Below are 14,124 nucleotides of genomic sequence, written 5' to 3'. Positions count from 1 at the left end.
GGCAAGCCTAGGAGAGATTTTATGCGAATTCCCGCTGTCTGGGGGATGAGCTGAATGACACCGACCTGTTTTGATGTCGCACTCTGAAGGAGAGTGGCGGTGTATCCTTCAGCTTTCCCGGATGGTGGCCGCTGACTGCCTCGGCGGAGTGTCCACTGTGGGGGATGGGACTGTACTGCTTCCTTCCCCTTCTGAGAACCCGTGCTCGGCCCAAGGGTCCGTGTGGGCTTGGCTGGTGGGATTCCACTTACTGGCCTTCCCTAACCTCCCTACTTGCCAGTTAATGGCTTCACTGAGGCGCCACGCCTTCTGTAGCCGCAGGGCAGGCCACGCGAATCAGTTGGCCTGGGTCTCCGGGGCCCTGCTGCAGGCTGCTGGGATCCCTGGCACTCTCACAAATTCGATGTTAACACCCTGTTCTTTCACTAGTGGGGATAGGCAAAAAGAGTCCAACAAAATAGCTACTTTCCTACCTTGTGTTCCATGTAACTTAGAACTGTTTCATAAAAGACCTTTGTGCCAGACTCTTTTAATCATGCCTATTTCTTGTCTATTTGTAGCAAAATCGTCTACATTTTGGCAGTGCTGTTTTAGTGTTTTCTTCATATCACTCTGTAATTTTTCCATTATTGATATTTACCCTGTTGCCTGGTATTCACATAATTTTCATGTTTGCAGTTTAGTAATCATTATATCTTTCAATTACTTTATGTTAATGAAATGTTATTAATCAAATTTCTGAGATTTTATCTTTCATAATTTATCTTTGTATTCCGTTTACCATTTTTATCAGTATTATTTTAAATTTGTTCTACTCTGTTTGCAAAATTATTTTAAACAAAATTTTGCATATTATTTAAATGTTTGCTTATTTTTTGTTTTATGACTTAAAAGACCAGTAATTGCATCCTAAATTTTAAATTCTGATATTTATTTTAATTTCATTCTATTTTGTTCTATTATTAAAGATTTAAAACTTATTTTTATTGGTTTCTCTGCTGTTTTAAAATTGTATTGGGTCTTATTTAATTTTCATAGTATTGTTATATAATTTTTGATAATTTTCTTTTCAATTTGTAAAGCTATATTTAACATCTGGTCCTTTATTGAAGAGAAAACATGAACATTGTCAACATGCTTATAACTTGAACCAGGAAGCAATTCACTTTCTTTGCAGCTGGCTAGTATAATACAAATTTCTGAAATATTTGACTTTCTACAAATTTCTGCTAGCCATTGGCAAGTGATAGACTGTCTTCCCAAATCTTTGGAGTTTCTATTTTTTTCTGTATTTTCTCAGTGTCCTCTCTCATGAGGTAAAACATATCTTTCTACATATCTATCATTCATCTATCTATCCACTCCTTCATTTATTTGAATCAATCAATCATCAATTAGTAGTTAGCAATCTCCAATGACTGATGAAACATTTTGCCCTATATCAGATGGGAGCCCTCCCTATATTACCTGAGAGCCAAATTCTCACACCAATGCGTTTTGCTCTGTTGTCTACTCTGTTGTACTATTACCAATCTGGACCAAGAATCACTTAGATCTAGTCTAGTATAGGGTGGGTCCAGGCAATTAATGGAAAATTCTTAGTTTGTCAAGTAAAAAAAATTGTATCCCTCAAAGTGGACAGATTGAGTTAGGAACATAGCTTAAGAAAGTATAAGGTGAAAAGGAAATTGTTAATTAAGCCTAGAAACTAAAACTTGAATGTTTGCATTGGAACTGGAAAAGAAATGAGCTCAAGAGAGATGAAAACAGATTATACATGCTCACTGCTTGTAAGAATCATGATGTGAGTGAGACCTAAGAAGAATCTGCACATAATTCACATGAACAAAGTTATTGTCAAAAAAACAGTAAAGGAATACAGGGAAGCAATATTTGATAAGAGTAAAAAGGTCACTGTATAAATAATGCAAAAATTATGACACAGAAAATGTGCTCAAGCTCACAAATAAGAGATGGGGATACACTGTAAAGCAAAACTGAGATGTCATTATCATGACCACACTTGAAAAATTCACCTCCATGTTGTCAGTGCTGAAGAGGGTCATCTCTTACCCTGCTGATGATACTATAAACTGACCCATGGCCACTTAGAAGGCCACTTACTATTATTATACTAATTACAACTTTAAATCCACAAACAGTTCAGAATTAGCTATTTCAGTTCTCAACATCTATTATAGTAAAATATTTATTCAAAGTAAACACATACAATCATTGTTTTTAATTGCTTAATTCTGGACTGCATTGCTCCTTGGGAAAAATAATTAAGTAAATTGCATTCAACATAAAAATGTATGTAAGAAGCGATATATATATATATATATATATATATATATATATATATATATATATAATACATATATATTATATATATGTATATGTGTGTGTATGTGTATATATATATATATATATATATATAGAGAGAGAGAGAGAGAGAGAGAGAGAGAGAGAGAGAGATGTGAATATAAATTAATATAAATAAGATCATGGTCATTCAAATTGATTTATCTGAGGCCTTCTTGTCTTATATTTGTTGTTATGATAATCTGTCCATTTTAGAATGTTTCCTAAAATTTCATTGTTAACATAGTATTTATATTAAAAACTGTGTTAAAATAAGGTATAATGGATATGTGGATATTTATAATTTGAGCATGATCTCATCTAGTAGTGCACAAATGCATGTTTAGTAAGTAGCATTCTTATTTTAAAATAAGATAGAATAATATTTACATGACCAGCAATAATCTATCACTCCTTTCTTAGCTCTGTCCAGACCAACCTAACTAACATCATATGGATTCTTAAAACAAACTGATTGCCTTTCTTAGGAGAGAATGGTGATAGCTCCATTTTCAGATCTCAGGAGGGAGGAGAAGAGTTGTCCCTGCTTCTGCCAGACACAGGGTGTATCAGCTGATTTTGCTGTGGTCAAGTTCATAGCCTACAAAGATTCACAAAGCCACTAGACCACATGATGATACTGAGTGAGATATATAGCAAATGTGAATGTATGCAGATAAACATAGACCATAAAGGCTGAGTCTTCCTCCCATGGAGTCTACCAAGAATATTCTGAATACCCTTTTCAAATGGCTTCATTGTTCATTGTGTTAATACACAAAAATGTTGCATTTTGTAATTTTATTTCATTTTAAAATAGCCTTTTCATCAACAATAATTGCAGGAAACAAATGTGCATGTTAAATGAAAAATACTCAAAATTTTCTTTCAAAACTTTAAGAAAGTTAGTGAGGAATTGGGACCTCACTCAAAATATGTATTTAAAGATTGCTATGTGAAATACAGATAAATTTTAAAACCTTCCATTTCGATGACTTTGTCCTGAGGATACTAAGTAAGTCAGCAAAATAATTTCTCAGAAAAATTACTAGGGTCTGTGTGGTGAATTTTAGGAGCCAATTTAAACTATTTTATGTAACATAGAGACAGCTGGTCAAGGATTATTTCCATGTTGTCTGTGCGGGTGTCTCTGAAGGAGACTGGCATGTGAATTTGAGGACTGAGTAATAATCTCTACACTCAATGTAAGGCAGGCTGGGCCCAGACAGAACAAGAAGGCAGAGGAAGGCATGTTCACTCTTTCCCTTCTCTTGCCCTGGAACATCAAAGTGATTGCTTCTTTGGCCTTTGGATTCTGAGACTTGCATCAATGGTCATTTAGTTATCATTTCTTCAATCTGAATAAAATAAAAGTTACATACCACTTGCTTCTCTGGTTCCGAGGCATTCAGACTTGGACTAAGCCATCTGCCTTCCTAGAGTCTCCAAATGCAGGTGGCCTATTGTAAATACAAACCAATGTTTTTGATACATCCTCTTACATCCAGCTGTCACCATCTATCCATCCATTTATCCATATCTCCCTCCCTCCTATATTCATTTTGCCTCCCTGGAGAATCCTGGCTAATATTTTCTACAGAAAATAGTTTATTAAAGACATTGAAAATTTATTAACCATAAAATAGAAATTTAAAGATTGTAGGCAAAATGTATATGAAATGTTCAAAATATATATGAAAAAATAAATGATTAAATTATATGACTTTGCATCAAAAGTAATTATTCTGCTTATGCATTTTCCTTGTTCAAGAAATTAATATATTTAATAACTTTAATATTAACTTAAAATATTTTATTTTATTTTTAAGGAAATATTTACATTTTTGAAAATATATTTTGATAAAATGACTATGTAGATCCAAAAGAATATTAAAACTAATTTTTGATTAAAAAACTTCAAATTTTATATAAATAATAATTACATTGACATGCTTATTATAGGTTGTCATTCTAGAAAATAAAAAGCAAAATTTTATTCTCCATATACTTGAAATCTATTCTTTATTTTTCTCTAAATATGTAAAATATATATATATATATATATATATATATATATATACTTCTAATTGTTGAAGAGTTGAAGATAATTATCTCTGTCATGATATCTGAGATTGGAAATAATTATTGATTTATTTTGTATTTAAGTATTAATTGGGTAGGAACTCAGGAAAGAGGTCTAATCTTCAGACAGATAATTCATACTTCTCAACATTATCAATCAGTATTGATGATGAGAAAATTCATGAGAATATATGAGAAAATTCTCATTAAAATGCAGAAAGCAAGTTTTGGATGAGTGTTTAAGTGCTTAGTAGAGAATAAAATTTATTTCTAGACGGATTAAGAAGAAAGAGACTGAGGTATAAGGTATATATGAAGAAAATACCAATATTCTTGAAGAACAGGAATTATATCCTATTCATGCCCTAATCTTGGTGTCTGGTATAGTAGGCAAATGAGCAATACATGATTATTGAAAAACAAACAGATTTTTAAGAGCCACCTGTAAGGTCTTTTCTTATGGGTACTTACAAGTTTATTTTTATTTATTTTTGACTGGTCCCAATTGTTTATTATAAATAAAAATGTATTTTTATTGATCCTTTGAGATCATTGGTGTGGGTGTTTGTGTGTATACAGATATATAGTATGTAAATGAGTATATATTATATGTATTATATATAGACATAGATATACATATTTATATAAACATGTAAAATATATAAGTATATACATATAGAGACATACTTATTTTATATACATTTATATAAACTATATAAATCACATATACATCCATTTGCATATTATATATTATAAGATTGTATTATATATAAAATACAAATTATGCATCATAAATCTGTGGTTATATATTTATGTAAGTGTATATAAAAACAAGTATGTCTCTAAACATATACATGTGGAAGATGGAGACAGAAACAAAGAGGGATATACATTCTGGGATAAATGAAAATGTTCCAGACTAATTTCAGTATTCATCAGCCAAAGTAGAATTAAATTGTCAGCTTCATGGTGAGACCATAGAAAAGAAAATATGATGCCCACAAAGGAAACCATCAATTGGTTTATGAAGGAGAATGTTAAGTAAATGGATTCTTCTCCTCGAACGCCTGTCACTATTGCTTTGACTTCTGATGATGTTTTTTGTTCAGTTTAAGTAGTAGTTTCCCTTGAATACAATGCTTATTCAGATGTCAATGTTATCATGTACATTAATTTTTCTATAACCCAAAGAATAGTAAATGGATTAATTTTTAAAAGCTAACTTATATACCAAATAATTGATTTATAATAATAGAAATGTTTTAATGCTCAATGGGTATTTAAAATAATGTTTAATACAACAATTTAGAGGCAAAAATAAAGCACAGTTTTTCATACATCATATTTCTTTACTATCATCTACTATCTTAGCACAGTTAAATAAGTTATGTCCTTTTAATTGTTCAAATTAACGAAATTAAAGTTGAATGAATCATGTTATCTAAATCTTCATTTGTAATAAGCAGTACTTCCATCAAGTAATGTCATCTTCTGACTCTATTCATTTAACACAAACTCAATTTACTTTCTGTCCATGACATTAATATAAATCTTTGCTTCCAGAATTTGATGACTCTCTCCCTAAAACACAAAGCATTGCCAAATATCATCACTTCATTTACCACAATAGAAAAAAAAAACTCTCAACTAAGCAATAATCATTTCAGAGAAATCACAATACTATTTTCTTTCTGCCTCTTTTCTTTCTTTTTTGGGGAGTGGTGGTTTGCTGGGTACCAGGGATTGAACTATGGGGGTACTGGACAACTGGAGCTACAACTCCAGCCCTATATTGTATTTTATTTAGAGACAGGGTCTTATTGAGTTGCTTAGCATTTCAATTTTGTTAAGATTGATTTTGAACTAGTGATCCTCTTGCCTCATCCTCCAGAGCCACTGGGATTACAGGCATGTGCCACCTTGTCCAACTTCTGCCTTTTTTCTGTTTCCTTTGTATTTGATCTAAAACATATAATGTGTACTTAATATTACTTCCTTTGTCTAGGTTTACATTACTTATTTTTCTTAACTTTAAAACTAAATATGCGCAACTCAAATTTAACTATTATTTTTAAAAGAAACATAGGTGAGACCATAGATACCAGGATAGAAAGGTTATTTACTTTTTTTGAAACTGATTTTATTTGACTTTGGCTGAGAACAGTAGATACATAATTTTTTTCTGTAAAATATTTTGAAACTTAGTCTACTCCAAGGATGATATAATCCAGTATACATGTGATGTAAAAGTGTTTTCATATGGCTTTCCTTTCTTTGGTTTAAGTTTATGCTATGCAGTAAGGCATATCTCTATATGAGATCACAGATCATTTTCTGTAGCGTAGGTAAATAAAAGGTAGGATATAGCTGTGAAACCCACAAGTGCAAAGAAATCACTCTCTCTCTGAGTGTATTAATCAATATTTAGATATGTATACATAAACATATATAGAAAGTATATTCACCTTATTTTAGTCTTTTTTTTTCTCCTTTCAACATGCTTTCTTTCTTATCTGTTTTTGGAACTACCCAGGGTAGAGGAATGAAATAGGCAATTATGATTTGTTGGGTTTTGTTGAAAGCCTGTCATACTGTTTTCAGTCATATAGATTTTGCTTCAACTTCTACATACTCAGAAAATAAATTCCCCTTATGGTTCCAGACTCAGTGAAAATTGGTGAAACATTTTAAATGATTCTCTGGTTTGGGGTAGTTGTTGAAAAGGTCAAAAATTTTAATGTATTGCTTTCTATTTATTGACTGTCTTTAAAATTTTATATCACTCAGTGCATCAGAAATTGATTCAATTACTTCATGACTGTTGATTTATATTTGAATTTCTAGTAGACTTGTACTCTTTCAAAATTAGATAACTAATCATGCTAATCTATCAGTAGGTGAAACCCAAAGTGTTTTTATTAGTGTTTAATTTTGTCAATTCTTTCATTATGACTTATTTATTGCTCCAAAATATTAATAGCAATTATTTGTTATTAATATATTATAGAATATTCACTGTCTCCAAAAATATCTCAATAACCTTTTAAGATAGTGCAAAACAATTGCATCTATGTATTTATCAAATGACAAACTGGTGCCTAGATAAAGCTCTTTGTGTGGTTTTTGAAGTCTTAGCTTGGATAATTACAAACATTTTACCTGTCAGGCCTCATGGGAACAAGGGTACCATTGCTGCTCCCTAAACCACACTTTCCATCCCACCACTGCACTGTACTCCCTGGAAGAATGAGGCCCTACCTGGCTCAGGTATTCTTTGTGCATATTTCCAATCCTAGCCAGGCACCTTTGTTTCTGGGTCTCCATTTGATGCCTTTGGCCAAGGTCCTTTTAGGAATCTCTGACAAGAGTTTCTTTGTGGAGGAAGAGGGGAAATCAAGTATTTTCCCCCAACTCTGACTCAGTACTCAGTGTTTTCCTGTTCCTAGCTCACTTCTCATTTTCCCAACCCTGTCCAAAAAAACTGCAGGACTCCCTGAAGTGAGATAACCCCCAAATCTCTACTGATCCTCCAGGGTCCTCTGATTTCATGGGCAGGAAATGGAACAAGGGGTGTTGGTTCTTCCTCTGGTTTTACATTATGCTTTTACATTCACAATAAAAGATTATGGGTGTAAATTTCATTTTCAGCTTATTGCTTTGACTGTCTTTTCTGATGTATGACAGTCCTTTTCCCCCAAGCTCAGAAGAGCTATGGCACTGGTACATAATATGTTTACTCCAAATTTCCAGTGGAAGGCTAAGACTAGAGTAAATTAAACAATTTGGATGTTTCTTAGAGGAAATGAATTGGTTAATTTCTTTCAACCTCCTGATTTAGCATTACTAAGAGAACATCTCCATTAAAACAATGTGGGGCAAAGAGGTTTTCACATCTAGTCCATGATATCTCTAAGACAAAGGACAATTTAGCACAACAAAACACTAATGAAGCTCAGATTAATACCCTGCCCCATTCGACATCCACACACACATTTTGTAATTTTCTATTTCTTAAAGAAGATAGCAGATCAAAGACAATTTTGTATTTTACTACCTTTTTTTCTTAATGTCAGAATCTTTCTCTTTTAATTACCACAGTGAAAGCATTTAATTTACTAACAAAGGTGTTCTGTGGGGGACTCTGACCCAGGAAACAGATTCAGAGTTCAGCAGTTAGAAGCAGATGTCAGGCCTGGGGGCCATGTTGGTCATCCTCTATTCAGAGGCAGTCATAGCCATTAGCCAGCCCCCAGCTTCAGCTTCAGCTGAAATTTTAGCCACTTCAAATTTTAGCCCCTCTTTGTCCATTTCCATAAGCTATTTTTATATGCAGGCCAAAGAAAGAAGGCACACTGCCAAGAGCTTACATAAGGGGGTGCATGCTCATAAGTTAATGATAATATTTATGACCTTGAGTCTATACCTTGAATCAGAGTGTTTCTGACCTTGACTAACCATAACATAACCAGTCCCCAGACCTGAATACACACTACAGCCTGCTGGAAATCTCTGCAAGGAAGCCTAACTATAGCGATTTGGGGGCCTGCCCCAACAAAGAGCTAATTTGGAATTAGCATCTATGACAAGTGACAGGTAGATCAGCCCCTTTCCATGTTTCAGCGCCTCTGCGACAGTTGTTATTATTTAAAATTTAACATCATTATTGATCTCTGACTGTCCACAAGAACCTTAAAAACATTTAAGTTCAAACAAAATATAGTTTTGGGTCTTAATTTTGTATTTTACCTTCTTTTACTAGAAATAAATATCACAGCTGTGAAGGTTCAAGTTAGGATTCAACTAATGCAACCACTCAACTAAGATTAAAATAATTTAACAGGGCAGTCATCCACTTATTCATGTTTTGCATATATTCATAGAATTAAATGGCTTATCTAATGCAAATTACAGCTGGAGCTTTATTTTCTTGAAACACTCCAGGTTCCTGAATTATGACATGGCTTCTGAGTTACATTTTGCCCATTTAAATTTTCCTGAAGATTTTGGGTTTTATTATACCTGTGAAAAATTTATCCTCCACCCACTCTGTACCCACTCCACACACAAAATGTTGAAACAAAATATTAAAATCATGTTTTAAGCTTGGCTTGGTGGCACATGTCTATAATTCCAGGGAGTCAGGAGGCTGAGGCAGGAGGATTGCACATTTGAGGTCAGCCTCAAAAACTTAAGAAGGCCCTCAGCAACTTAACAATACCCTATCTCAAAATAAATAATAATAATAATAATAATAAGAAGAAGAAGAAGAAGAAGAAGAAGAAGAAAAAGGAGGAGGAGGAGGAGGAGGAGGAGGAGGAGGAGGAGGAGGAGGAGGAGGAGGAGGAGGAGAAGGGCTATGATGTATTCCATTGGGTTCAATCCCCAGTACCAATAAATAAATAAATAAATAATGTTTTAAAATTCTCCTGTTTTGGAATATTAATTCCAATGTTATAACATTTGTCTTCCTTCAGAGTTACAATAGAAATTTGAGTACAAAAGGAAACATCTCATATGTGACTAATTAAATTTGATTACACTCAAGCGATTTATATGAGAGGTTAAACCTAAGCAAGGGAAGCCCTTGGCTCTTTTTCCAAACTTATGAGTTCTACTAAACAGTCCAGAAATCTCTATTCTTCATTAGGAAGGGGTAAGGAAGAGAGGTCTTAATACTCAGATGTCCAGATTGTGATTAAAATGGGTTTTATTTTATAATCCAACTCATGCTGTGTTTCAGGTTTCTAAGTACCAACCAAAAATGAAAATGTGTGTCTGTTGTATAGAAAATTTGAAGGCTGCTAAATGATACTTTCCTCTGTAGGATATATATGACTCTGGAAATGTGGAAAGGAAAAATCCTTCGTTTCATTCAGTATTTTCCACATTTTTAAATAAAATTATTTCTTATTCTACCACAAATTCTTCAGTTACCACAGATAATTACTGTTTTTTTTTTAAGTATTTTGGCCTTTTTTTTTTAACACATTATTGTAATTATATTATAGTATCTTGTGTGGTACGTTTTACTGGACCCAGCTTTCAAATCTTTATTTCATAGTCAACTTATACATTTTTTCATAACTTGTTTTGGCACTGTTTTAAGGTATTTTAATCTTATTGCTTGATTTAGGGTATACATTATTTTGTTAATAATATGTATCATTTATTTTATATTCAATATTACTTTGGATTATGTCTACATTAATCATATTTGTGGTATTTGTATTTTTGTATTTAAATATATGTATATCTTGGGGAGTTAAATCCTGTTAGCCATCAAAGAAAGCACTTTCTTTCTCTATTGGTCACTCTTACAAATTCAGCAGGGGAACTAGTCTCAGAGATTTATATTGGCAGATGCTTATTAAATGTAAGAAAAGTAATTTAAACCTATTTGAAAATGTTTTATTCCATATAAAGCTCTTTGCTGATATAATCAACTTTTTTTTAAGGCGTAATGAAGAATTGTCATGATTCTCTCCCTCTTGCTCTCTCTGATTTTGACTTTACTCTCTCATTTAAAAATCAGGCTTGTTACTATGTTGATAATACTTGGAAAATCAAGAACGATCCCTTCACCTCATAGTTATTAAACTTAATCACATTTTCAAAAACACATTTTTTTATATCAAGTAATATATTCACAGGTTCCAGGACTTGGAACATGGACATCTGTGGAAGACACTGTTTAGCCTACCACAACATGTTTCTAGTTTATTAATATTTTATTCTGCAATGTCTAATATTCTGTGTATTGCCTGTTATGTATTTGATCATGGAAATTCTGGTTTATTTTCTAAAAAAATTATTTTGTTTGATTTTATAATTTTATACATTTCTACGTAACATGCTCAATCATTCTTCTAGTTTTGAGCATAGTCCTAGAATACTCATCTTCTAATTATATCATTGATGCAATTTCTGGGTTGGTTTCAACTATTTTTTACCATTAGATTTTTTATTTTACTGCTTACTTACATGATTTTCAAATAAATACCAGACATTATAAATCCTACTTTGCTGATGGTGAATATTTTTGTTTTCTTTTATGCATAATTTCATGAGCTTTATTATACTCTGAAATTAAGTTCTATGCAAACAACTTGATACTTAAGTTGGGAAGAATTGAAGGAACATTAATTCTAGGACTAATCTTGCCCTACTACTGAGAAAAATCTCTTTTAAATCATGCCCTGTGAATTATGAGTTTTATTTTTTACTCCAGCTAGTTGGAATAGAAAATATTCTCTGCCACATGTGAGCTCTGAGCATTTTCACCCCAAAATAGTCTTTCCCTCATCTTTGAGTAATTTCCTATAAGATTACCTATCTACCAAAAGGAAAAAATAAATAAATTATAAGGTCTGGAAAGAAGGATGTTTTAGACAGAAGTAACTTTTTTATTCTGACATTTTAGAGATTACTATGATTTACAAAGGGAAATTTGGTAGGAATTTATATCAGGACCCACTGTGTCATTATACAGTACATGTCTCAGCATCACTTTTTAATGTGTTTTATAATGCCTTTATAGCAAACTTAGGTTCAATATTCTAGAAACAAATGAAGATTATATTATATTATATTATAAAATGATATTAATTAATGCTTACTGAAGATTCAAGTATTCTAAGCATTGGTTAATATATCTTACTTGTTTTAATATATACATTGTTTTGAAGTGTTGATAATGAAATAAAGGTCTGATAGCAGAGGTTGACTTCAGTAGGATATTTGATTTTTTTTCTGTTACAATTCTAGTTTCTAGAACAGGCAATGGTATACACAATTATTTTAACCTATTATTTTTTCTGGATTTCTTCCATTAATTGACACATTATTTTAAATAGTGTTTTAAATTTCAAAATGCAAAATTTCCTCTATTTTCTCCAAGTTGTGGGGGATGATGTTCTCCCCATTAACCCTGATACTAGACCATTGCTCCTGTGTCAAACACAGCAAGTCTGAAATATCTCTGAATTCACATATTCAAATCCAGCAAAATCAACAAGGATTTTTAAATATTTTTTTATCATTTCGTAAAGTTCATGTAAGCTGACCATATTTTGGAATGGTTTTTCATATGTGTTATTCTAGACAATTAAATACCATTAGACTAAACTAAAGGCAGACTATTCCTTCAACTGCATTATTAAAAGTCTGGCCAAACCCAGTTGTGTTTTGTCTTTCTCTAATTCCTTCTGCTCTAATTATTTAAATATTCTTTTTGCATGCATTTTAAATAAATAACTCCTTAAATCAATTTTCTATTTCAAATTTTCAATAGCATTCCAGGTGCTTATATAGTGAAATTTGAATTGCAAAGTTGGACATTCCAAGCTTCCATGTTCTGAACTGAATCTGGCTTTCCAAATTTAATTTCCATCTTTCACCTTTAAAGCACAGGCTTCCTCTCACCAGAACTGTTTTCTCCTTATTAATTCCTCACTCTTTCTCATTCGGAGTTGGCCCATACCTGATGCTCCAATTAAATATTATATTATCTCCAACACATGATTTCCATGATTCCTTGTTAAATCTGTGATTTCTTACAACTTGAGATATATAGTGTCTTCTGTTTAATGCAAATTAATCACTCTCCTCTTCCCTTTCCCATTAAGTAAACTCCTTGAGGATAGCAGCCACCCTGAACCTAATTTTTTATTCTCAAAATGCCTGAGAGTAGGTAGTAGTAAATGGACTGTATTATTATTATTATTAAATGTTCCTTATTCAGAAAGGCCTATTAGAATCACATTAAGAGGTTTTTAAAAATGTATGTGCAGTATCCTTAGGTTAAAATTATAAATCAATTTGAGACCAGACTCCAGAATTTTCATTTTTAAAGATAAAGTTTACTCTGAAAGCCTTTCTAATACTAAGAGTGCAAGAAATCCAAATACACCACGTGTTTAGTTGTTTCATGTTTTTAGAAAATTTTTTAAGTATGCAAATAAATGATGGCCATTATTCTATTAATAAAATGACTGATGGAAAAATATGGAATGTTATTTTCTGAAAACAGGAAGCCCATACACAATTTTTAACATTATAAGAGATCAAACTATTCATGATATTATTATTCAGTCTTATTCTTTTTATGTGATACAGTATCCAACCTTATTTCTAAGGGATATATTCCAAGATTCCAGTAAGCATTGGTTAATATGTCTTACTTGTATTAATATATATCTTGTTTTGAAATTGTTGATAATGAAATAAAGGTCCTGATAGCAGAGGTTGACTTCAGTAGAATATTTGATTTTTCTTAAAACCGGGATAGTACTAAAACTTCTATAGACTATAATATATATGTTGAAAAATCTTAAATATATATATATTTAAGATTTTTAAACTTTTCAACTTTTAAGTGGGCTTATCAGTGCATTAAATGTACATCAGTATACATTATTTTCAATTTACAATGTGTTAATCTAAATATAATTTGAACATCTATACATATATGCACATTATATAGTTTATAAATTATTCATGGAACAAGAATAACAACAATAACTAAGATAAAATAGACTAGTTATGACAATATACTGTAAAATTAATTCAAGTTTCATGAATTGCTCATTTTGGGGAATTTTCCATTTAATGTTGTTGGCCACAAATAACTGAAAATATGGAAAGAAAAACCATGAAGAAGAGAGTGCTATTGAACATACA

The sequence above is a fragment of the Urocitellus parryii genome, chromosome 10, assembly GCF_045843805.1.
Source record: "Urocitellus parryii isolate mUroPar1 chromosome 10, mUroPar1.hap1, whole genome shotgun sequence".
NCBI classification, from domain to species: Eukaryota; Metazoa; Chordata; class Mammalia; order Rodentia; family Sciuridae; genus Urocitellus; species Urocitellus parryii.
This window is presented reverse-complemented; position numbering follows the sequence as displayed.